Source organism: Eurosta solidaginis, chromosome 1 (assembly GCF_040869045.1).
Source record: "Eurosta solidaginis isolate ZX-2024a chromosome 1, ASM4086904v1, whole genome shotgun sequence".
Lineage (NCBI taxonomy): Eukaryota > Metazoa > Arthropoda > Insecta > Diptera > Tephritidae > Eurosta > Eurosta solidaginis.
In genome coordinates this window covers 164,350,476-164,378,027 of record NC_090319.1, presented here as the reverse complement: position 1 = coordinate 164,378,027, position 27,552 = coordinate 164,350,476, and positions in this window count along the sequence as shown.

The following is a 27,552-nucleotide window of genomic DNA, read 5'->3' as shown; positions in this document are numbered from 1 at the left end:
TATGCAGACTATGAATGCTTAGAATTATGGGAGCCCTGAAAACAACCTCGACGGCTGCACTGTATGCCATTCTGCACATTCCACCTGTAGACCTCTTAGCAAAGAACATAGCCTTAACAACTGCAACCAGGCTCGGTGCTTAGCGGCAGCTTGAGCGCGAACCATGCGGCCATAGTAGTATAGCGTCATTAATAACAAGACGAACATACTACCTGATTCCGTATCTGCGCTTCGAGGGCGATCTTAAGGCCACAATAGAGGTGGACGGTTGGCACAAGGGTGCTCAAATCGCGGACGAAGCGATACATGTGTACACGGATGGTTCCAAAGTAGTGGAAGGAGTAGGGTCTGCGGTATACCGTGCTGATCCGGAAGTAAACAGATCCTACAGGCTGCTGGATTACTGTAGCGTTTTCCAAACGGAAATAGTAGCCGTGACCATAGCAGTAGAAACCCTGGAAGAGAATAGCTTTTATATTGACAGTCAAGCAGCAATTAAGGCAATAGTCTCGCATAGCACATCATCTAAATGCGTGTTAGAATGTAAGCAGTCCCTAGAGAGAATCGGGACAGTGAGAAGCATACATCTATATTTGGTCCCAGGGCATAAGGAAATAGATGGGAATGAAAAAGCGGATGAACTAGCTAAAAAGGGCGCATCCCTTGAAGCTTGCTCAGCAGACGTCCCAATTAGACTGGGCGAGATTTAGCGAAGGCGAGAGATGCACATGATCGACCAAGCATGAAAGGCACGGGTTCAAGCGCGGGGCTGTAAAGTGTCGAAGATTATGTGTAGGTCTTACAACCTTATACTAACAAAGTTGCTTCTATCATTAAAAAGAGAGGACTGCAGACTCATGATGGGTATTCTGACTGGACGCTGCCTTCTGGTGTCACATGCTTTTAAATTAGGCTTGGCCAGTGATAGCAGATGTAGGAAGTGCAGTTTGGAGGAGGAAACGATCGAGCACGTTCTGTGCTCGTGCCCTGCGCTTGTCAGACTAATACTCCAGCTATTAGGAGTGATACAGCTGTCAGATCTAGAAGCAGCAAGTGGCTTAATTCCTTGGAAGCTTTTAGTATTTGCCAAGAGGACGGAGTTATTTTATAACATATGTCTTCGTTTTTGATAGAGCTTTCCAGTTTGGTCGTTAAAAAAAACTTCTGGTAACACTACGGACTTATTCAGTCTATGTGAGGTCCTCATGAACCGGCCAGTTCAACCTAACCTAAACACAGTGACAACGGGACGGTCAAGGCACAGCTTTTTTGATTATACCTTGTAAATCTTTTCAAAGCGCTTTCTCAGGGAGTGGGATTCGAACCCACATTCCTGCGATGGTTGTACTGTTACAAACGCATTTAATCAAGGATATGCCTTTGTTGTTGTGCAACTTTTCCCATTTTCCGTCTTTGCATAATTTAGTCTTTGCGCAGCATATTATTTGTATCTATTAAAGCTTGTGTCAAAACTGCGGTTTTTCGTTGTTGGCGGTTCAATGTAAGAACTGTGTTACTTTAATCCAGGGGTCCCCGAAATCAATACTGTTGCTGTGAGAGTAAAACTGAAATCATCTTATTGGTGGTGGTTTAGTTGTTGATGAAAAATCCAATGAGGTAGGACGTTTGCACGCATGTTTGTTAACACACAAAAAGTAATTCGTAAATATGCCATATATGTAAATACTACTTTATTGCTTGAGCCTAAGGAAAAATATAAACAAAATAAATTGCTAACATTAAACCATGAAAACATTCTGCACATGCGGGTTTGTTTGCAAAATATCTTTTCGCAAATGCGCAAACTAAAGCCGAATAAAGGCGAAAGAAAATAATAATATGTGTGAAGTTGTGATAACGTCATCAACTTGGAGCGTGCTGGCAGGGGCTGTGTTCATACTCGCGTTAGCCGGAATTTTAGCTCGTCAGATGGGGAGTGGTTCTTGCCCGCTACCATTCTTGCACGAAAATGACTACACAAGAGAATCATACACATACATAAAAATTCTAAGGAAATGAAAGCGTAGATTAACCAAAAGCAACCTACCGAAGTGACTTAAAATACACATCTATTTAAAACACACCGAAACTAAGAGTAGTAGAGAAAAGTGAGCTGCAATTATTCATGTTTTAAGGTTATTAGTGGACTAACCAAAAAATTTGTATTAGTGCGTACACAAACAAAGAATATCAAGCACTTATATCCACTAAAACACATTTACATAGTCATGCTTCGTAAAATGAATAACCGCTCATAAGCCACGAAGCAGTTCAGTACTCAATTGTCTTATTGAGCAAGAAAGTCAACTGTGTTTTACGAAAACACTAATTTGAATCAGTATGACTAACAGTACAATAAAATGAATATAGTCATATCAGTCTTCTGACGCTAGCAACCATGGCGGAACGATACAAGGTGGCAGCATGGGACAGCTGATTATAAACTTTTTTTACTTGATTTGATACATCAACTTCCGGCGCAGTACAACTTTGACATATGCCCATCGAACTTACAAAAACAAAGTACATGGAATTTTTATTTATGTGTGTAGGTATGTCACCATGCTGCCACCTTGTATCGTTCCGCCATGCTAGCAACACAACGATGTAGACGAAACAAAACTGAATACAACGCTAAATAAAAACCGATAATAAACGAAGTATACAGTGTATTATACACGAAACCAACGTGCTACTGAGTTAAAGCGACTATGATTTCAGTTTATACTCAAAAATGTCATATATGTATAGGACATATGTGTTGCGGGGCACTCGTATATATTTTCTATTTTATGTGCTAATCACTCACAGTATTTGTCTGTACTTGACTAAGTACACATTTAGACATAATTCTTTGGCTCATGACTAAGTGCACTAATTTTATTAGTACTCAAAGCACACCTCTGGGAAAAACTAAAAATTAACTTAGCCTATTAATGATAATTGAAAGCTATTGACAATGTAGTGTAAAATAAAACAAGTAAGGAAGGCTAATTTCGGGTGTAACCGAACATTACATACTCAGTTTAGAGCTATGGAGACATAATAAAGGAAAATCGCCATGTAGGAAAATGAACCTAGGGTACCCCCTGGAATGAGTTTGTAAGACATATGTGTATCAAATGGAAGGTATTAAAGAGTATTTTAAGAGGGACTGGGTAATAATTCTATAGGTGAACGCCATTTAGGGATATCGCCATAAAGATGGACCAGGGCTGACACTAGAATTTGATTGTACGATATGGGTATCAAATGAAAGGTTTTAATGAGTATTTTAAAAGGGAGTGGAACTTAGTTCTATTGTTGGACGCCTTTTCGAGATATCGCCATAAAGGTGGACCAGGGGTGACCCTAGAATTTGTTTGTACGATATGGGTATCAAATGAAAGGTGTTAATGAGTATTTTAAAAGGGAGTGGGCCTTAGTTCTATAGGTGGACGCCTTTTCGAGATATCGCCATAAAGGTTGACCAGGGGTGACTCTATAATGCGTTTGTACGATATGGGTATCAAATTAAAGGTATTAATGAGTGTTTTAAAAGGTAGTGGTGGTAGTTTTATATGTTAAGGCGTTTTCGAGATATCGACCAAAATGTGGACCAGGGTGACCCAGAACATCATCTGTCGGGTACCGCTAATTTATTTATATATGTAATACCACGAACGGTATTCCTGCCAAGATTCAAAGCCCTTGATTTCGCCCTGCAGAACTTTTTCATTTACTTCTATTTAATATGGTAGGTGTCACATCCACTTTACAAAGTTTTTTTCTAAAGTTATATTTTGCGTCAATAAACCAATCCAATTACCATGTTTCATCCCTTATTTCGTATTTGGTATAGAATTATGGCATTTTTTTAATTTTTCGCAACTTTCGATATCGAAAAATTAGGCGTGGTCATAGTCGGATTGCGTCCATTTTTTACACCAACACAAAGTGAGTTCAGATAAGTACGAGAACTGAGTTTAGTAAATATATATCGATTTTTGCTCAAGTTATCGTATTAACGGCCGAGCGGAAGGACAGACGGACGACTGTGTAAAAAAACTGGGCGTGGCTTCAACCGATTTCGCCATTTTTCACAGAAAATAGTTATCGTCCTAGAATCTAAGCCCCTACAAAATTTCACAAGGATTGGTAAATTTTTGTTCGACTTATGGCATTAAAAGTATCCTAGACATTAAATGAAAAAGTGCGGAGCCACGCCCATTTTGAAATTTTCTTTTATTTTTGTATTTTATTGCACAATATCACTACTGGAGTCGAGTTTTGGCATAATTTACTTATATACTGTAAAGAAATTGAATTTTTGTTAAAATTTGACTTAAAAAAAAATTTTTTTTAAGTGAGCGTGTTCGTTCTCCGATTTTGCAAATTTTTGTTAAGCACAGATATAGTAATAGGAGTAACGTTCCTGCCAAATTTAATCATGATATCTTCAACGACTGCCAAATTACAGCTTGCAAAACTTTTAAATTATCTTCTTTTAAAAGTGGGCGGTGCCACGCCCATTGTCCAAAATTTTACTAATTTTCTATTCTGCGTCATAAGGTCAACACACCTACCAACCTTCATCGCCTTATCTGTCTTTGGCAATGAATTATCGCATTTTTCTGTTTTTCCAAATTTTCGATATCGAAAAAGTGGATGTGGTTATAGTCCGATGTCGCTCATTTTAAATAGCGATCTGAGATGGGTGCCCTGGAACCTACATACCAAATTTCATCAAGATACCTTAAAATTTACTCAAGTTATCGTGTTAACGGACAGACGGACGGACGGGCGGACGGACGGACGACGGACATGGCTCCATCAAATTTTTTTCGATACTAATGATTTTGATATATGGAAGTCTATATCTATCTCGATTCCTTTATACCTGTACAACCAACAGTTATCCAATCAAAGTTAATATACTCTGTGAGCTCTGCTCAACTGAGTATAAAACAAGTAAGGAAGGCTCAGTTCGGGTGTAACCGAACATTACATACTCAGTTGAGAGCTATGGAGACAAAATAAGGGAAAATCACCCTGTAGGATAATGCGCCTAGGGTATCCCTGGAATGTGGTTGTATGACATGTGTATCAAATGGAAGGTATTAAAGAGTATTTTAAGAGAGAGTAGGCCATAGTTCAATGGATGGACGCCATAAAGGTGGACCAGGGCTGACTCTACAATTTGTTTGTACGATATAGGTATCAAATGAAAGGTGTTAATGAGTATTTTAAAAATGTGTGTGCCTTAGTTGTATATGTGAAGGCGTTTTCGAGATATCGCCATAAAGGTGGACCAGGGGTGACTCTAGAATGTGTTTGTACGATATGGGTGTCAAATGAAAGGTGTTACTGAGCATTTTAAGACGGAGTGGGCCTTAGGTCTATAGGTGGACGCCTTTTCGAGATATCGCCATTAAGGCGGGCCAGTGGTGACTCTAGAATGTGTTTGTACGATATGGGTATCAAATGAAAGGTGGTAATGAGTATTTTAAAAAGGAGGGATCCTTAGTTCTATAGGTGGACGCCTTTTCGAGATATCGCCATAAAGGTGGGCCAGTGGTGATTCTAGAATGTGCTTTTACGATATCGGTATCAAATGAAAAGTGTTAATGAGTATTTTAAAAGGGAATGGGCCTTAGTTCTATATGTGGATGCCTTTTCCATATATCGCCATAAAAGTGGACCAGGGGTGACTCTGTAATGTGTTTGTGCGATATGGGTATCAAATTAAAGGTATTAATGAGGGTTTTAAAAGCGAGTGGTCCTTTGATGTATATGTGAAGGTATTTTCGCGATATTGACCAAAATGTGGACCAGGGTGATCCAAAAAATCATCTGTCGGGTACTGCTAATTTATTTATATATGCAATACCACGAACAGTATTCCTGCCAAGATTCCAAGGGCTGTTGATTTCGCCCTGCAGAACTTTTTCATTTTCTTCTTCTTAATATGGTAGGTGTCACACCCATTTTACAAAGTTTTTTCTAAAGTTATATTTTGCGTCAATAAACCAATCAAGTTACCATGTTTCATCATTTTTTTCGTATTTGGTATTGAATTATGGCATTTTTTTTCATTTTTCGTAATTTTCGATATCGAAAAACTGGGCGTGGTTATAGTCGGATTTCGGCCATTTTTTATACCAAGACAAAGTGAGTTCAGATAAGTACGTGGACTAAGTTTAGTAAAGATATATCAGTTTTTGCTCAAGTTATCGTGTTAACGGCCGAGCGGAAGGAACTGTGTTTAAAAACTGGGCGTGGCTTGAACCGATTTCGCCCGTTACCGTCATAGAGTCTATTCCCCTACCAAATTTCAGAAGGATTGGTAAATTTTTGTTCGACTTATGGCATTAAAAGTATTCTAGACAAACTAAATGAAAATGGGCGGAGCCACGCCCATTTTGAAACTTTCTCTTATTTTTGTATTTTGTTGCACCACATCATTACTGGAGTTGAATGTTGACATAATTTACTTATATACAGTAAAGATATTAAATTTTTTGTTAAAATTTGACTTTAAAAAAAAATTTTTTTTTAAATTGGGCGTGTTCTTCATCCGATTTTGATCATTTTTATTTAGCACATATATAGTAATAGTAGTAACGTTCCTGCCAAATTCCATCATGATATCTGCAACGACTACCAAATTACAGCTTGCAAAACTTTTAAATTACCTTCTTTTAAAAGTTGGCGGTGCCACGCCCATTGTCCAAAAACTTACTACTTTTCTATTCTGCGTCATAAGGTAAACCCACCTACCAAGTTTCATCGCTTTATCCGTCTTTGACAATGAATTATCTCATTTTTTCGGTTTATCGAAATTTTCGATATCGAAAAAGTGGGCGTGGTTATAGTCCGATATTGTTCATTTTAAATAGCGATCTGAGTTGAGCGCACAGGAACCTACATAACAACTTTCATCAAGATACCTCAAAATTTACTCAAGTTATCGTGTTAACGGGACGGACGGACAGAGACGGACAGACGGACGGACAGACGGACTCTCAACTCAGTTCGTCGCCCTGATCAATTCGGTATACTTAATGGTGAGTCTATCTTCTATATTTCTCAACGTTACAAACATCGGACCAAAGTTAATATACCATTTCATGTTCATGAAAGGTATAAAAAACTAACCTAGGAGAGCAGCTTGATTTTGCAAAATAACCACAATGCCAATAAGAAACGCTACGAAATCTCTGCTTATCGCGATACTCTCCTTATATCAATAGAAATGTGAGTGTTACGTCTGTTATACTGTTTTCACACAGACGGCTTATTGAATAATAAAGGCAGTTTTCTACATTAAGACTCTTATTGAGCTCAATCTTCCCTACAAAATTCGAATCTATTATTATTTCATTAGTAGCTAATCGAATGCCTAATGAAGTCAAAAGCACAATGCAACTCTGTTGGCAGCGTTCCGCTTCCGTTTCCGCTTCTTAGTTTTCAAAGCAAATGTCATTGTCTGCATGGCGGAACGATACAAGGTGGCCGCATCGAACAGCTGATTATAACTTTTTTTATTTGATTTGATACATCAACTACCGGCGCAGTACGATTTTGACATTTGTCCATCGAAATTACAAGTACATGGAATTTTTTTTGTTTGTAGGTATGCCACCATGCTCCCACCTTGTATCGTTCCGCCATGTTTGTCTGTCTCATCCTTCATACTAATCGAGCAGTTACTTCTGTGTGAAAGCAAAAAATTTACGATTTCATTAGCAGGTGAAATGAGATCATTAAGTTTCTGTGTGAAAACAGTATTAATACATAATTAGTTAAGAGAATAGACATAAAAGCGGCAGTTACCCACCGACGTGTGCCGAACGTACGGACGTTTGTCGTACGAAACACGTTTGACCGAACCCTCAAGCCCGTAGGAATCAATGGGTGCGTCTGTGTACGTGTACATAACATATTTGTGTGTGTATTGTTTACAGCAAAGCACTGTTGCCATTGACCAGTTTGCATGCATGCTTATGCAAACATCATTTGGAATTACAATTTTTCATGGTGCAAATGGCAGAAACAAATACTGAATAAGAATTTCTACTTCATTTATTTGTAACCTCCAACTTTATATAATAATTTTAGGATATTTCAACAAAATTTTAAACAATCATTAGGCCTTTTTGTATAATAACTGCAATTGGTCCAAGCATAGCGCACAAAAGTTTATTAGGCAACTCTGTCTAGTGAGAGAGCGATCAGCTGACACGTTCTTACGGAAAAAATCAAAATTGGTTTGATTTCTACGATCCGGGCTACGTACGTACGTGCGTTGAACGTCGGAGAGTTTTCATTTACATTGCACACTCATAAGTTAGGTCGTGTCAGCTGACACGTTTTTGGTACGTACGTTCGTGAGTAAAGCGGTAATTACCCACCGACGTCTGCCGAACGTACGGACGTTTGTCGTACGAAACACGTTTGACCGAACCCCCAAATCCGTAGGAATCAATGTGTGCGTCTGTGTACATGTACATAACATATTTGTGTGTGTATTGTTTACAGCAAAGCACTGTTGCCATTGACCAGTTTGCATGCATGCTTATGCAAACATCAACTTTTGGAATTACAATTTTTCATGGTGCAAATGGCAGAAACAAATACTGAATAAGAATTTCTACTTCAATTATTTGTAACCTCCAATTTTATATAATAATTTTAGGATATTTCAACAAAATTTTAAACAATCATTAGGCCTTTTTGTATAATAACTGCAATTGGTCCAAACATAGCGCACAAAAGTTTACTAAGCAACTCTGTCTAGTGAGAGAACGATCAGCTGACACGTTCTTACGGAAAAAATCAAAATTGTTTTGATTTATACGTTCCGGGCTACGTACGGGCGTTGTACGTCGGTGAGTTTTCGTTTACATTGCACATTCATAAGATAGGCCGGGTCAGCTGACTGCACGTACGTTCGTGGGTAACAACTGCTTAACTGCCGCTAAAGTCATAAATACGAGAACTTACATGTGATATTTGTCCCAATTGCTGTAAGCAGGCGCCTGTTGAGTTGTTGGTAGACTGTTCATCACTCTTGTGACCGACTAAGTTGATATATATGCTAATATGTAGATAAATATGTACCAAAAGAAATATCAATAACGCTTTACAAAATAACAAATTATTCCGCTTTTTTTTTACTCTTTGTTTACAACTTAAACTTATACCTTTTTCTTTCTTCTGTTTCTTTACTCAGAATACGTCTATAATTTTATGCACGACAGGGACGCCGTCAAAATGTATAAAAAGGGGGTATGACTAAGTATTCCATACCCTCGATAATAACGTGAAGCTTGATACATCTTTCGGTGTTATTCTTTAAAAAGACAATGAAAAAATATGTTTTATTCTGTTTATTTAAATAATAAAAAGTTGCTAATAAGAAAAAACAGCCTATGTGATTTATAGGAAAGTCTATTCCTTTATCGATAATCCAATGTTCTTTTCTTTTTTCTACACTTTGGGTTTTTCTGTGTTTTCCAGCTTCCCCACGTATCTTCATGATATCTATACAATTTTAATTTTACTCATGAAGCCTATATAAATAACCATGTATGTCTATACATATATTTGGCTTCGCTCACGAGTATGTAGTCACTACTTAAGTTATTTATGCTAAACTATCCAACTTAGTAAGTTTTATCGCTGTAACTCCTGATGGGAAATGGAGTGTGAAAAATTGTCCTGGTCACCAAGCCAATGAATTATTGGTCCACGTGAATTAAAAGGTTAGGTGCACCAAGTTTTAGGCAGAAATATTAGCCGGTACTTCAGATCCCTAATTGCTTTGAAGGGGTATGTATTTTAAGCTGCTCCCGATGGTATCTCAAAGCCCTTCTTTTGGTTGATGACGCTCAGGAACCAATTTGTGCTAACAGTCGCTGAAGCTGGATACGAGAACGGTTTATGAATTGCGAACCTCGCGATATTTATAGAGTTTGTACGTAATTGCAGAATATTATCCGCCCCGATTACATACAAATATATTTCGCGAAATTACTTTATTTTAAGTTCGAAACGTTGACTTGAACTTTTGCGTTTGCAAATAAACTTTAGTTTGTCCGATTCCGCGCGATTAAATTTTCGCGTCTGCTTCCCTCAATGATCCAAGTAGAAAAAGGACGATCTATAGCGGAAGTTCCGTTTGACATCCCTCAGCCGCCTTCACTTGACATATCAGCTGTTAATATTTCACCTCACTTGCAGATGTTTGTACAGGGTGGACAAGTCAGTACAAAAAAAACTTTAAGCCCAGCAAACACAAAGTACCTACTCAGTAAGATCACAATACGTACATTGTTTAAGTCTACTGACTTTCTAAAATTATTTAAAATGATTTTATGAAATACCTGAAAAGGGCGAAAGGATTAGGGCTGCATATATTTGGCATGGTACGTGCCTGGTAGTTTGCCGTCTTTGTATTCCAACACATAATACGAGGATCCGAGTTTTTCTCGAACCCGTGCCCTGAGAAACGTCTTCGCCAACTTAGCGTTGAATGACTTTGACAAGTTGATTTGGGCAAAATTCCTCCGCAGTACCTCTTGGCCAATTTTATAGCTTATATTCCGAGATCTGAAATTGTATTGATGTTCGCTTCGGTCAAAGGCTTTATGTAAGTTTTCCATCACTTCATTTCCCGTACATTGCATCTTGTCCAAACGGTGCTGCTCACCGACTAAGCCTTCTGTCAACATCTCAATGTTTCTTAATAACGCATAATTGTTTCCATGAGTGTTCATGTGTTGGCCAAACACTATATAATAAGGACTAAACCCAGAGGATTGGTGTATCGCATTGCGAAGCGCAGAGTTAATACTGCTTAAGTGGCAGTCCCAATTGCTTTGGTCCGTTTCAATATAGATCCTCAAAGCTGCGTTAATTGACCTGTTGACTCTTTCGAAAGGATTACTCTGTGGTGACTGTATGGCTACAAAGATATGCTTGATACCACATTTGGTCAGGAAGGCTTCAAAGTCTTTGGCCCTAAACTGACTTCCGTTGTCACTTAAGATATACTCAGGTATACCATATACATACGTCGAAGACATGAACTTTCAAAAAATGTATTATTGGCTATGACTGAAGCTTTTTGAGCAGACAAAGGAAGGTGAACATGGACAAGTGATCGAGTAAGATAAGATTTCAAATATATCCGTTTTTCGAGCGGGGAAAAGGCCCTAATATGTCCACGTAAAGCTTTTGAAAGATTCTTTCAATGGGGGTATATTTTCCCATGGGTGGACGCAGTACCTATCCTATCAGGATGTTTCGTGGTTTTGCATAGTTCACAATTACCTGCGTACTCTCTTACATCTTTTAACAATCCTTGACAATATAAATATCTGCGTATTCGTTCCGAAGGTTTCGCGATTCCGCCATGAGCACTAGTCGGAATGTAATGCGCGTTTTTCATAACCTCGGTTATAAGAGATTTGGGTACTAGCAAATTCCAGGTAGTATAATCTTTTTTGGGATCGCCCGTATAAAACTCAGTGCGGTGGTAAATAAATTTCCCATGAGTTTTGAAGTCCGGAAATTTTTCAGAATGTTCTTCAGTTTTTCTCTTCAGCTTCTTGGTCTTCGGAGTAGAAGCTCTGAATTTCTTGATGGTTAAGACCGCTGCTAGGCACTCCTGCGTGGTGACGGAATAATTTTGTTGCGCCCTATTCAACTTTTGCGACATATAAGCTATTGGTATTGCATCGCCCTGATCATTTTCCTGTGCTAATACAGCTAATATGCCATGCGAACTAGCATCGCACTGAATTATAAAGGGTTTAGTAAAATCTGGATTCGCCAAAAACGGATCTGACTTTAATAAAGATTTTATGGTATAAAATGACTTTTGCGCTGATTCTGACCATTCAAAAAACTTTGACTTCTTGGGGAGATCTGTAAGGGCATGCGTTACCTCGGCAAAGTTGGGGACGAAGCGGCGATACCACCCTGCCATACCCAGAAATCTACGAAGCTGTTTTACTGACTTTGGAACGGGATAATCAACTATAGCGGGCACTTTCTCAGGATCTGTCTTTAGAGTTCCTCGCCCTACTATGTATCCTAGGTATCGTACTTCCTTCGTACAAAACCTGCTTTTTGAAATATTTAGGGTCAGTCCTGCTTTAGAAATATGGTTAGCCAATTCCCTTAAAATTGCCAAATGCGAATCGAAACATTCAGAAACCACCAGTAAGTCATCGAGATAGACAAATACTTTATGTTTCAAGTTATAATGGTCTGCTAGGTACTGTAAAGGCCGTTTTTTCGCGGGAGCTCTTTTTAAGTGGTATCTGCCAGAAGGCTTCCTTGAGGCCTAGACTTGAAATATACTCCGCTCGGGGAAGTCTTGATAGTATACCCTCACTGGAGATGACCAAGAACTATTGGACTCCTCAATTACGCCTAGCTCTAACATTCTGTCAATCTCTGAGAACATGAGTCTCTCTATCGCTGGAGATATGGGAAAGTGTCGTTGTTTTATAGGTTTCGCACCACCTACGTCAATTATTTGTTCCACCAGGGAAGTTTTCCCTAATCCTCTTTTTCGAAGCTAGGAATGTTTAATATCACGCTCTTCAACCTAACTTCTTCGTTTTCACTCAATTGATGAAGTGAGCTCTCCGTCTCCGGTATATTCACTTCGCTTATTATGTTGGTGGTGATATTGGATACCTTCCAAAAGTCTATTCCGAGATAAATTTCCTGCACTAAGTTTGGAACTATATAGAACTCAATAATATTTTTTTCCTTTTTATAATTTAAAGATACAACTCCGGAGATTTGGTGTTTTGAACCATCAGCTGTTGTACATTAGTGTTCATGCTTTTAACACCCGCGTTCTTTTCTAACACGTATTTTGCCAACACTCTTCCCAAGCAGCTTACTGATGTTCCTGAATAGAGAAGTCCTAGTATGGTTTTGCCCAAAAGATTTATAGAAGCATATGGTTGTAGGTCGTTGGATTTATGAAAGAATGAGGGTATTGCATTAAAGTTTCTACGTTTTTTCTTAATATTGTTACGAATATTAGCAAAACTAGGGCGTGCTGCTATCTCTAAGCCGATGCTAAGCAGTGACGTGAATTCACATCAATAATTCTATCATTATGTATCTACATATACGAAACAATAATTGCGTCTACACATATGTACCATGTACGTATACGAGCAGCGGAGAATCAATGCACAAACACATGCATACATCTGAGATACTCCTGAAAGTATGCAATGAGAGAAGCTATAAAATCGGGCAATTGTAGTTACAGCTAAGAAGTTTGAGAGCTGATGGAAACTAATAGATTCTGGAAGTGCCTAGAAGATGCGAACGTTGAAATCAGAGAGTATTAAAGGCAGCAAATATAGAGGCGCTGGAATTCAGTTTGATTTGAGCTATCAAGCAGTTTCGATTTAAACGCTATCTAGCGAGCCATAGCAGTATTATTTTGAAAGTCAGTTTCATTTAAGCTATCAGTTTGGTTATTAAGCCAGCTAGTTGCAAAGTATAAGTGTTATTGTGAAGTACTTTAATAAAGGCCATTTTTCCATTATTCAATATTGGAGTTATTTATTCAACAGTTTAGCGATACAAACGTTGGCAGAAGATTGCAACTAAGGGGAATTGCAAGTAAAATCGTTACAATTGGTGTCAGAAGAGGAATTGTTGAATAAATTCCAGAGGACAACAAGGACATGGCAAAGTTCAGTGAATTGAAGATCCAGCAACTAAAGAAGGAGTTGGAGAGCCGTGGATTGAATACAAGCGGCGTTAAACACGAACTTCAGGCACGACTACTAGAGGCAATGGAAGTAGAAGGAATTGATGTGGACGAGTATGTCTTTTATCCTGATGGGGACGAGACAACAGCAAAAATTGAAGAGAAAAATGAAACACCGCAGACAATGGCGAACACAGACCTGAACATGATATTGGCTGCAATATCGGCACAAATGTCCGAAATGTCATCACAAATATCCACCAACATGTCATCTCAGCTAGAATCGCAGGAGACACGTTTAACATCTAAGATGGAAGAACAGAAGACATATATGGCATCTCAACTGGAATCGCAGGAGACACGCATAACATCAAAGATTGAAGCACAAGAAACGCGTATTTCAGAAATGTCATCGCAAATTTCATCTCAACTGGAAGAGCAGAAGACATATATGGCATCCCAGCTGGAATCACATGAGACACGTATTTCAGAAATGTCGACACAGATTACATCAAAGATGGAAACACAACTGAAAGAGCAAGAGGCGCGTATATCCTCAAAACTCGAAGCGCGTATGGACGAGAAAATAACGCAGTTTGAAGAAAAATTCGAGGCAGAGTTGGATGCTTTGAGAGGTCGTATACAGGAGTTGCAACTAATTCGCCCAGTTGTTTCAGCAAGCAGTACGAAGGTAAAAACTACATCTTTTGACGGCTCTGTTCCTTTCCAGGTGTTTAAGATTCAGTTTGAGAAGACCGCAGCAGTGAACAACTGGAGTGCGGAAGATAAAGTTGCTGCACTATTCGTGGCATTGAAAGGATCTGCTGCTGAAATCCTACAGACTATTCTCTAGGGAGAGCGGAACAACTACGAAACATTGATGAGCGCTCTAGAGAGGCGATACGGAAGCGAACACAGGAAGCAGATACACTAAATAGAGTTGCAAAACCGCTACCAAAAAGCTAATGAGACTTTGCAGGAGTTTGCCGCAGATGTCGAAAGGCTTGCACATTTGGCGAATGCCGACGCACCCGTGGAATACACTGAAAGAGTAAAAATTCAGAGCTTTATAAATAGCATACGGGACGTCGAAACGAAGCGAGCCACATACGCAAACCCAAAGCCAACATTTGCAGAGACGGTATCACATGCATTGACTCAGGAAACCGCCTCACAATTGAGTAAACCAGCATACAAAGCTCATCGTGTGTGAACAAAGGTGGTCTTTCTTCGCTGCACTGGACCTCTTTCCTTTTAAATAAAAAGAGTTTATAGTTTAGGTTTTTTCTCGAAACATTATAATTTTCGAAATTCACTTTACACAGCTTCTATTACTTTAATTATCATAATTTAATTTCAAAACTGAAGAAATAAACACATATGTTTAAAAGAATTTAATATAAATGTTGTGTATATAACTATACAAAAGAAGCGCGTCCGCGGTTGCCGGCTATTAGTACTTGACTAGCCGATTCGTGCATTGGTTGATGGTGGTGGCCCCTCGTCGGTGTTGGCGCCTTCCAGTTCGCCGCGTACGGCTGCGCGTGAGGGTGGCGCGTGCCGCCGTTTAATTTGGTAATGTATTCGTCTTAAACATCCTGCCAGTCAGCACCTTCTGCAGTTCCTGCAGGGCGCGGATGGTAGTATCTAAGGCGCGACTCGTATTGCGCCGTTGGAATTGCGCCGTTTGCAGGCCTTGAGGGGGTGCACGCGATTGTGCGCTTGGCCGTCTTCGCGAGTTTGGGGGTTGCCGCTGTTTTAATTGCAGGATGCGCCTTTTGGGCGCTGCAGGCGCAGGTCGGTGACCTCTCTTTTTCCTTCTTCGGCTTGGGTTTCGGCTTGCGGAATGCTTGGGGGGTTTTCCGTGGAGGGGCTTTGCGCTGCCCACGTCGACCTTTCGGCCCTTGGTGCAGGAGGGTGTGTTGTGCCAGGCCGCAAATTTTGCACGACCCTCGGGAGTCGCATTCCCCCGTGGTGTGCGTGAGTGCCAGATAATTGAAACAGTAGCCCTGTGCCCTGGCCATTGTAGCACGCTGCGGTGGCCGCATCGTCTTAAAGGCCGAGCAGGTCCGCAGCGCGTGGTAGCGATGGCAGAGCCGACACTGGAGGCAGTTATCGGTCTCTGCCGTGGAAGCCAGTGGGCATGCTGGTCGAGATGCCATTATGCGTCGTCCTGAAAATAAAGAACAGAGAGAGAAACGGGAAGTAGTTGGATACAGCGGATGGTACGCGGAAAGTTAGTTCTACAAGGACAGTTAATTATACAAGGAAATGTATATAAATTAGAGCGCTGTGCTCGAAGAGTGCTCCATTGGAAGGAAGCACAGTTTAACTAAGGGGCGCACGACAAGCCCATTTTGGGTTCGAGCTTCTACAACCCGAACATGGTTGTCAGGTCCGAGGCGAACGTTCTCGATTCGTTCCAAACGCGAATCTTCTTTAATTGCGACGAGGTCGACTTGTTGAGGATTTCGCTGTGGCGTTTGCCATTTATAGCGCTTCTGGAGCTCCTTCAGATAATCCTCTTCCAGCGTCGACTGAATTGGTGATGAAGCGATTTAAGTTTTTCCCATCGATTTATCCAGGAGAGGTCTTCCGCGTTTGTCTCAGGAATGGCTAATAGCGGTGCACCTCGAAGGAAGTGACCCGGAGTGAGCGCTGTGAAGTTAGCTGGGTCCTGGGATAGTGAGGTTAGAGGCCTCGAATTGAGAACTGCTTCAATACGCACCAACAGCGTCGTGAATTCTTCGAATGTAAACTTGTGGGATGCAGCGGTTTTTTTGAAAGGGGTTTTAAAACTTTTTACTGCAGATTCCCACAAGCCGCCCATATGAGGGGCACTGGGTGGAATATACTGCCAGTTTATTCCATGGGGGGCATATTTCTGCACAATGTCCGCGGAGCATTCGTTAAGAAATTTAACGAAGTCGCGTTCGAGTATTCACTGAGCGCCAATGAACGTTTTACCATTGTCGCTCATCATTTTTGAAGGATAACCTCGTATGCCAACGAATCGGGCGAACGCTGCGCGAAAGGCTTCGGTGGTAAGGTCCGAGCATAGCTCGAGGTGTACTGCCTTTGTGGAAAAACAGACGAATGCAGTCACGTACTCTTTTATGATAGTGGTCGACCTCAGAACCGATGCTTTTATTTGGAATGGACCTGCAAAGTCTACTCCTGTTGTGGAAAAGGGGAGTGAGAAATTGCAGCGCTCAGGTGGTAGAGCTGCCTTTATTTGCGTGCGCGTTTTCTGTTTGAAAAGCGTGCAAGATTTGCATTGAAAAACGCATTTCTTTATAATAGGCTTTAGTTTTGGTACGTAGTACTCTTGCCTCACCATTTGGAGCATTAACCGCATTTCTGCATGAAGAAGCAGGCGGTGTAAAAACTCCAGATACAACTGGCAGAGCCTTGAATCCGGAGGAAGGATTACTGGATGCTTCTCGTTGTATTGCATTGTAGAATGTTCCAATCTTCCACCGATACGTAGGAGCCCGTATCCATCCAGAAATGGGTCAAGAGCCAGAAGGGAACTCTTTTTGCTTATTGGCATATTGTTTTGTAAGGCGCTCTTTTCCGCCCCGAAATGGCGATATTGTGCCATTGCCACAAGCCGCGTTGTCACATGGTGCAACTCTTTGTACGCCAGATGGGGATTATGTGTTGCTGCCACCGATTTGGATTTGTTGCAGGCATTGTTCGCAAAGTGGAACACGTATGCAATCACAGGGAGAGATCGAGAGTATGAGGAGAAACGTTGAAGAATATCGGCCTCTTCATCGAGTGCGTGATATACTTCGACCTTGCGTTTCTCGGGTGGAGAAGCGCTACCTGCTTTCGGCTTTGGCCATGCCGAAATGTGGCAAGAAACCCATTGTGGTCCGTGCCACCAAAGTGAAGAGCCTATCAAATCATGCGGCTGGCAACCACGTGTGCCAAGATCAGCAGGGTTGTCTTGGCTAGATACAGTCTCTAGTACAATCTCAGAATCTGACCATAAGAATGTGTTGCATGTTTGTAAGTCGAGCTGTTTTCGAACAGTTGAAGCCAGTTTTGCGAGTAGGACTGCACCACATAGCTCTAAGTGGGGTAAGCTTACAGTTTTTATGGGGACAACTTTGCCTTTCGCAACCAAAAGAGAAGATTTTATTTGGTTGCCCACATGTGTGCGGATATAAATCGCTGCGCAATATGCTTTTTCCGAAGCATCACAGAACCCGTGGATTTGGGTGTCTTGCCCTGGAACGACATTAACACATCGAGGGATTTCGATGTGGCAAAAGGCTGGCAGATTTTCTGCGAAATATTGCCATTTTGATAATTTGGCGGGCTTGGCGCTTTCATCCCAATCGCTGCCATCCAGCCAGATTTCTTGGAGAAGTATCTTGGCTTGGATCATAACTGGCGACAGCCATCCTACCAGGTCAAAAAGTTTTGCAACAAAGGATAAAATTTGTCGCTTTGGAGCGCATTTTGGGTGTGTTCCGGCAGAACGGTGTATGAAAATTTGTCCGTGAGCGCGTTCCATCGAATTCCAAGAGTTTTGGTATTGAAAGTGCTCTCAAATTTCAAGAAGTTGGAGTCTAGAAGATCCTCCTTCGGAGACTGTTCTAATATGGCCGGGTGATTAGCCGTTAATTTCTTTAGTATGAAACCAGCTGATTTTAGGGCGTTTATCACTTGAACAAGTGATTCAGTGGCGTTATCGATGGTATGACTTCCTGATAGGATGTCGTCGACATACGTTTGCGTCTTGAGAATTGTTGCAGCCAACGTAAATGTCGCTTTCGTGTCATCGGATAGTTGATGTAACGTACGAATAGCGAGATGTGGTGCATAATTGACGCCGAATGTAACCGTTTTCAGATTGAAATCGCTAACAATGGAGTTGGCCGATTTGCGAAATAGGATTCGCTGAAAATATTTATCGTCCTCGTGTATGAGGATCTGACGGTACATTTTTTCAATGTCTCCATTGAACACATACTTATGCATACGCCGCTGTAGAATTAGTAGCATGAGATCTGGTTGGAGAGTTGGACCAGTGTATAGCAAGTCATTCAGGGATTTTCCTGACCCAGATTTTTTAGAGGCGTTGAAAACCACACGAATTTTGGTGGTAGCCTTATCTGGTTTGACTACCGCATGATGTGGCAAGTAAAATGAGAAGACCTTGACATTAGAAGTTATTTCGCATGGGTCGGTAGATTCCATGTGATCAAGGTCGAGATATTCTTGCAACACATTGTACCTAACTCCCCCCTTTTCTGAAGCGATCGCTCCATGCTGAAAAACTGCTGCAGAGCAGCCGGGCGGGACTTGCCGAGGGAGAGTTTTTCAGGAAACTCTTCCTTGAATGGAAGTCGCACAATATATCGACCGTTTGGTGAACGTGTCGTGGTTGTTGCGTATATCTGCTCACACGCTTGATCCTCGGGGGATATCTGTGGAGGTTGTGGAATTTCCTCCTCTTCCCAAAATTTTCTCAGTTGAGAACTGAGTGTCTCGTTTGACGCTTGGACCTGCGTCGTGAATGACACAACATTTTCAGTTATTGGACCACTGAGAATCCAACGAAAAATGGTTTGTTGCGCAAGTATGCTACCGCACAACTTTTGTATACCTTCCAGCAGAATTTGTGGAAGTATGTCGCTTCCAATGACCATGCCAGTGTGACCTGGTATGTGGCAACTGGGATCAGCGAGCTCAAGGAGTTTGAACTGCTGCCAGATTTTGCGACTAATGGTGGATGTTGGCAGATTTTTTGTCAGTTGCGCCAACAAAATGGCATGAGCCTTTATCCTTTTCATGGCCTTGGATGCAACCAGTGTCAAAGGACAAAGTTTGGAGGACTTTTGTACGACTTGTCCACCCATGCCAGAGATTTCGAACTTTGAATGTTCGAATGGAAGTTTCAAACCGTTTTTGAACTTTCGAGGAAATGAAAGTTCCTTCCGAGCCCTGATTAATAAGGGCTCTCAGTTGACATACTTCTCCTTCGTGTTCGACTGCGACCATAGCAGTAGGAAGGAGAATTTGGTTATCATTGGCTGCATGCAATGATTGAACCGGTGCGTGTTTTGAACAACACGGTAGCTCGCTAGAATCGGAGCTATTCTGCGTTTGTCGAACGGGAGATGTTGACTCAGCAGTTGTGTGCTGCACGTTTGGTGCATTCGTTCGCGGGGTGGAACGTTGAGCTTGTGGGCTCGCATGCAACAGCATCACATGCCGTTGATGACATGTCGAACATGACCACTTGCTCGTGCACTTATTGATGATATGAGTGCTGCTAAGGCAGTTTGTACACAGCTTAGCTTGTTTTACGAATTGTGTCCGGTTTTGCACAGACATTCGTTTGAAACGTGGACAGAATCGAATAAGGTGCGGGGAGTTGCAACATTGGCAAGTTTCTTTTTTAGATTCTGCCACAAGGGTTTGCGTCCTGTTGAAAGACCTGTTTTGCGCAGAATTTTGATGAGCGACTGGTTTTTTGTTTGCTTGGTTGCATCCTATTGACCCTTTCAACGACTTCATATCTCGAGGAGCGAAAGTCGTTCATTTGTGACCATGAGGGTAGATCTCTTCGAGAAGAGAGATACTGTTTTCAAAGTGACGGGGTTGTTTCTGGGAGCTTTGAGGAACAAATGTACACCAGAATCGGATCCCAACTGTCTGTCGTAACTCCTTGGGAGTGAAGGACGGATAGGCAGTTGTTGATTGCAATTTCTGAAGTTGCTCACTGTTTTCGGATGGAATAGTGGCAAGAGTCAGTAGGGATTTTATCTGGTTGTCAACCAAGATACGCTTGTTTTCGTATCGTGACCGTAAAGCTTCCCAGGCAAGGTCAAAGTTATCATCGCTCAACGCATATTGTTTGACGATGGAGCCGGCTTTGCCTTGCGTTTTGTACCGGAGATGGTACAAGTTCTGATCACGGGAGAGCCTTGGGTGGTTAATGTACACCGCTGTGAACATGTCACGAAAAGCGGGCCATTCTTCATAGCCACCATAAAAGGTCTCCTTGTCGCATGCTGGGACTTTGAGGTAAATATTTGCCTCAGCCGGGGGTTGTTCTCGGCGTTGCCATCATTTAGATCAACGAAAGTTGATCGGAAATCTTTGCTTTTGTCACTTCATACGTATCAAGGCAGGCGCATTGTTTGCCTTGTACTGAACTCTTAAAATCTTAAGGGAAACTTTCGTCTGATTTCGAAAATACCAGATCGTAAACCGATTGAAGTCGTGCCCAATAATCATCTAGTGATTTGTCCTTTATCATGAGATACGATTCAGTGTGATCCTAAAGCGGTGCTTCGTTGAATTTTGCACAGTACCTCATCAGATTGTCACTTTCCGCGATGAACTTTTGCGCGGATGGGTCAACTGATTTGGATTTCCGGCGGGGGGATGTTGACCTTTCCTTGGCCGTTTCTTCCTTTGGGCCACCTTTTGGTTTTGTCCTGGTTTCGGACGTTTTTGGAGGACTGAGAGACATTTTATGCAAACTTTTGGGTTTTCACCAAAAAAAAAACCGAATAAAATATTTGTCCGCTCAGAGAACGTTCGCAAAATTCGAAGATGGAAAACTCTTCGTGCCACAGAAATTTAAAAAAAGGGAATTTAATTTGGTGGCGGTGTTTTTGTTTGTGTTTTTTTTTTTTTTTTTTTGAAAAATAGAGTCAAGCACGAGCAACGGGACGTTCCTTAAATAATTTAAATCCGCGAAATTCGGAATTCAATAGTATGCATAATGCTTTGTAAAAACAAAAAATCTAAAATTAAAAAAAAAAATCACAAACACTTCACTTATATATACGTGCAAATATACGTGTGGAAATAAACGTGTATTTGTAAATTACTGGTATATATAGGTATGTATATATTAGAAAATAATAATACTTTGAGGTTTGTAGGAATATTTTTGAAAAGTTCCTATAGGGACGAAAATATCTCAAACTTAGTTTTGTATGACAGAATAAGTACAAATGTACGTGCGCAATATACAAACGTATGTGTGCATATATGTTTGTTTGTGCGAACGTGTGCACGTGAATCAGCTTCTCTGTTTATGTTTACAAACAGAAGAGTTTGTTTTGATTCGCTTCTTCGTCGCTTTAATGTCGCGTTTCTTTTGTGAAGCTGAGTGCGCTTGATTGCACTGTTGGGAGAGTGCAGCAAAGAAAGATGAAAAAATTGCAAATATGAGAGAGGCTGAGAAATTTGATCAGCAGTACACAACTCTCGTTGCTAAGGTAGCTATACGTCCTGGGAGAATGTCGCTGGAAGAGCGACTTGAACGTGTGAGTAAACACGTATGATCTTCTCTGAGTGGAGAAGTGTGAATGCTGGAAAAGCAACTTGAAATTATTTGTACATGTATGTAAGTATTTACATACGTATGAAAATTATGATTTTTATATATGCTGACAAGCAAGAAAAAAATGACTTGGAAGAAGTTGAACTGTATCGATAAGTTCAACGCTCTGTGCGAACAACGGGGTAAACTCGGCTGTAGAAGATTTTTGCTGATGTTGTTCTTGCACAGTGGGTTTGAGAAGGCAAGTAAACTGCAATTTTTTGTTGGTTAAATACCACTAGAAATATGTATACATATATATATATATATATATATAATTGGCGGATTTTGCCTATTGGTATAACGGAATATTTTCTACCACTTTTTGGTTGCAAAAAAAGTTGCAGTGAAACCAACGGTAAGAAAATTTCCGCAATATTCATGTATATATGTGGATATATATATATATGTTTTTGCAGTTTACAAAAATAATATAATTTTTGCGGAAAAAAGTTGTATTTTTTTCTGGTGTTTTTTTTTATGGAAAATAAAAAAAAAACTGCCTCAAATCTTGTATGTGTTGCTTCTTATTGTGTTGTTGTTGCCTGGCCTGCTTGTTGTTGGTGGATGCTGCTTAACTAGCTGTTGGATAGAGTTGATTTTTTGATTTTTCCAAAACCGGCACTTGAATAAGTGCTCCCCAAAATTTTTCAAAGTTTTTTCTCTTTTTTAAAATGCAAGCGTGCACCAAAAACGAATTTTTTTGTTGCTATTTTTTTATTTTTATTTTTTTTGTTTTGTTTTAGTTTAAAACTTTTTCGCAAGTTTTAGAACTTGTTCAATTTTCTATTTGGGGTAGGTTTGGTCTTCCAAAGTTTTTTTTTTTTTTAAATTTTTTTTTTAATTCTTCCAATTTTTTGTTTTCCACTCAATTTATGTATATATATTTTTTTGTATGTTTTGTATATAGGTAAATTTATATTTAAACACCCATTATTTCACTTTTGTGTTAAGTTTTTGGTTTTATTTCCTCTAAAAACTTTCAGAATTATTTTCCCCTTTAAATTATTTCAAACTTTGTTTTGATTATTTAAGTTTTTTGAGCACTCAAATTGTATATATGTTTTCAATTTGTTGTATGTTTTTGTTTTAAATTTTTATTTAATTTATGAAACGAACGATAATTCGATTTAAATTTATAATTTTAGTTTATAATTTTTAGGGCTGGCCAAAGAAGGCTGCGAAGGAACATGAACAAAGGTGGTCTTTCTTCGCTGCACTGGACCTCTTTCCTTTTAAATAAAAAGAGTTTATAGTTCAGGGTTTTTCTCCAAACGTTATAATTTTCGAAATTCACTTTACACAGTTTCTATTACTTTAATTATCATAATTCAATTTCAAAACTGCAGAAATAAACACATATGTTTAAAAGAATTTAATATAAATGTTGTGTATATAACTATACAAAAGAAGCGCGTCCGCGGTTGCCGGCTATTAGTACTTGACTAGCCGATTCGTGCATTGGTTGATGGTGATGGCCCCTCGTCGGTGTGGCGCCTTCCAGTTCGCCGCCTACGGCTGCGCGTGAGGGTGGCGCGTGCCGTCTTTTAATTTGGTAATGTAGGCGGCTTAAACAGTGTGGAAGTGGAAAGACCAGATTGGGTAGACACAATTTTGGAAGCACTGAAGAGATCACAACAGAAAAATGCCGGAGTTATTAAATGTTTCAAGTGCGGCAACCCAGGTCATATTGCACGACATTGCAGCACCGGTCCCAATAGCTCCAACAATGTGGGTGGCCGTAACGCAGAATTGAAGGAGATCAGCAAGAGTGTGCCAGATGGAAAAATCGAGAGCTAGCTCCAGCTATTGAATGTCCTGTTATATCTGTGTCGCAAATTGCAAGGAAATCAAGCAGTCTTACCGTCAGAGGGAATGTGGATGGCAAGGAACGTGTACTGACTGTAGATACGGGCGCATCTCATTCCTTGATTCGATCTAATTTAGTCAACAGGAGATTAAAACCGTTACCTGGAGCAAGGTTGCGTACGGTCACAGGCGTGCATAACCAAGTCCAGGGAGAAGTGATATGTGAAGTCCTAATTGGAAAGGTCACGGTTCTACACAAATTCGTTGTGGCGAAGATCGCTGAGGAAGTCATATTGGGAGTGGACTTCTTGGTTGACCATGACATCAAGATTGATATGCAGAGAAGGGTGATGCGTTATGAGAACCAGGATATACCACTTAACTTCAAGTTGGACAAAGGGTTCACTAGTAATCGAGTAATGGTGGAGAAGACTCGACAAAGGCCACGAAAGTCAAACGAAAAGGTTGATGGGTCGAATGGGCCAAATAAAGCGAAATTAAAAGTACCTGTGAGAAAAAGACCGGCATTGACAAAACCTAAAAGACGCAGGAAAACGAAACAACGAATTTCCGAGAAAGAATGCGAGGGTAGTTTCAAGCCGGAGCGCACTTCTGTTGTGAAACGTGGGAACGATACTGAATATGCGAAGCCAATCCGTCGAGCGCAAGCTCTACGAAGTAGTTCATTGGCCAAGCAACAGAGTACGAGGGAATGATCCAGAATAATGAGTAGTAAGATGAAACACGGGTACGACAAGGAAAATAATTTGGAAGGTTTCCGGGAGGGAGATTTGGTACTGCTGTACAACCCTCACCGGCGGAAAAGGGGTCCCATCCAAATATCGGCGCAGTTAGGAAGGCCCGTACAGAGTTGTGAAGACGATCAGTGATGTCATCTACCGCATACAAGCAATTGGGAAATCACGAAATAGAAGAGTGGTACATTTGGCGATGCTAACAGCGTTTAGATCGAGAGATTTTTCTGATCGGGGCGACCAGACTTAGGTGGAGGGCAGTGTTAAGAATATTAGCAAAACTAAGGGGTGCTGCTATCTCTAAGCCGATGCTAAGCAGTGACGTGAATTCACATAAATAATTCAATCATTATGTATCTACATAAACGAAACAATAATTGCTTCTACACATATGTACCATGTACGTACACGAGCAGCGGAGAATCAATGCACAAACACATGCATACATCTTAGATACTCCTGAAAGTATGCAATGAGAGAAGCTATAAAATCGTGCAATTGTAGTTACAGCTGAAAAGTTTGAGAGCTGATGGCAACTAGTAGATTCTGGAAGCGCCTAGGAGATGCGAGCGTTGAAATCAGAGAGTATAAAAGGCAGCTAATGTAGAGGCGCTGGAATTCAATTTGATTTGAGCTATCAAGCAATTTCGATTAAGACGCTATCTAGCGAGCCATAGCAGTATTATTTTGAAGGTCAGTTTCATTTAAGCTATCAGTTTGGTTATTAAGCAGCTAGTTGCAAAGTATAAGTGTTATTGTGAAGTACTTTAATAGAGGCCATTTTTCTATTATTCTATATTGGAGTTATTTATTCAACAGTTTAGCGATACGAACGTTGGCAGAAGATTGCAACTAAGGGGAATTGCAAGTAAAATCGTTACAATATTGTGCCAGTAAAGCTTTGCACACTCAGCTGATCTAGATGGTCTAAAAATCTTCTCTCTTGCGGTTTTGTAAGCAACCAAGCGTTCGTGAAAAGTTGCTAAAGGAAAAAGTCGTGGTGGCTAAGGATTTGAACTTGGTTTCCTCAAAAGTATGATTTTATCAGTTACAGCTGAGGTTCCGATTTCTTGTTCCATTTTCTGGATTATTGCATTTTGGACAATTGAGTAGGAAAATTGCAACAAGTCCGCATCCGTAACATAATACTCTTCTCGGTTTGATGCAATTCCTATAGTTATGCCCTGCACCATCACAGTTCCAACATTTGCTACCAACTAAATATCCCTTGGTGGAAATTCCAGCGACATTTTCTTCCATACCCATGTCCTCCTCATCAACTTCCACTTCGGACATATTCCTATGAAAAGTACCCTTGGACCTTTGAAATTGTACCTTTCCTTGCATTTCGGCTACTAAATTTTCTCTACGTCTGCATGCCTTGCGAAAGTCTGAGATAGTATTAAGATCAAGGTGCAGGAGGTCTAGCCGAATTTCAGGCTGTAAATTCCTCAAAACGATCTCCACAAGTTCCCGTTCCGACAAGAGATGCCTCAAACTATCGGCAGCGGACAGAATATGATCCAAGTAGTTTTCAAAGGACTCGTCAACCTTTTGTTTCAAGCTCCTTCAAAGTTTGTGCGAAAATCTTTAAAACTTTTGCGTAACTCCTCGCAAATATTTTCCCAGACCAAATCTTCAGCTGTGTGGTGGTAACGCCAAAATCATCTTATATATTGAAAAAGTATGTGAATATTTTGACATAGTGAACGGTAGTCGCCTCTTAACGTGGTATCGGTAAGGGCTCTAATTCGGTAAATGAATTCTTCTACCGGGGCACTAGTCAGTAAGCCGTCAAAACTCAAATTCCAACCAGAAATATTCTTGCAAGCTACAGATTGCGATACGGTACTTAAATCTTCCCGAAAACGTCCTGAATTATGCATCAAGCTGACTTCTTGGTTTGAAGCGCCCGTATTATTAACGTTTGGTGAGCTAAATCTCTCGGCCTCAGCCATAATACGCGTCTCCGTCACCCTAAGATTGTGGAAAAATGCGTCCAAAGATTCCGTAATCTGTCTACCTACTTCGGCATTTAACAGTCTTGAAAACCGATATTCATAATTGCGAAAGGTTTCCTGCACCATAGCATGTATACGACTATCGCTCAAAGTGTTATTAAAGTCGGTACGCCTTGGAGTACGGTTTTGATTTAATCCACGATTTCTACCGCGATTAGAATTAGCTTTGAATGAATAGTTAGGGTTGGTTCTAGAACAAGTTTGGACGCCTTGACCTGCTTCCTTAGGCCTAGCACCTTGCTCTATAAAATGTTATACCTGTTCCTGCTCGGAAAAACTTTTCAAAGACTGAGTATCACAGCCGCGTCGACATAACGGAAAAAACTCATTATCCTTAAGCCAAACGGAGATACATTCTTTGTGAAAACTGTGCTGACAAGAGGTGATTGACAACTGATTATCAGGTATATCTTTGCATATTCCACATCCTGTTGCCAAATTATCAATTTGAAATAAATTATCGGTGCTGCGTCGAATAGCCATGTTTTTGATGACAGTGTTAAAAAAAAATAACTTGAGAAAAAAAATCTTTCGAACTATTTGATAGTAGTAGTTGAATTTTACTTAGAATGCTAAGTAATACACCCTAAAGTTTAAATTGTATTTATATCGTTACCGGTACAAACTGATCCGGATATTTATATAATAAAAGTAAAAATTGCTGTAATTATTGGGGGATTTGATTATATTGCCTTAGATCTGAAGATGGAAAATGGGGTTGGTTTAGACCCTCCAAAACCGCTAGTGCAAAAACTCATATACATAAATGGATCGCTTCCTGTGCATAGGATCTTGCTCTTAAACAATGTAAAGCATTTGATTTTCCGTAAGCATTTATCGAAAAAAGAATATCTCAAAGGATTTACAGATTAT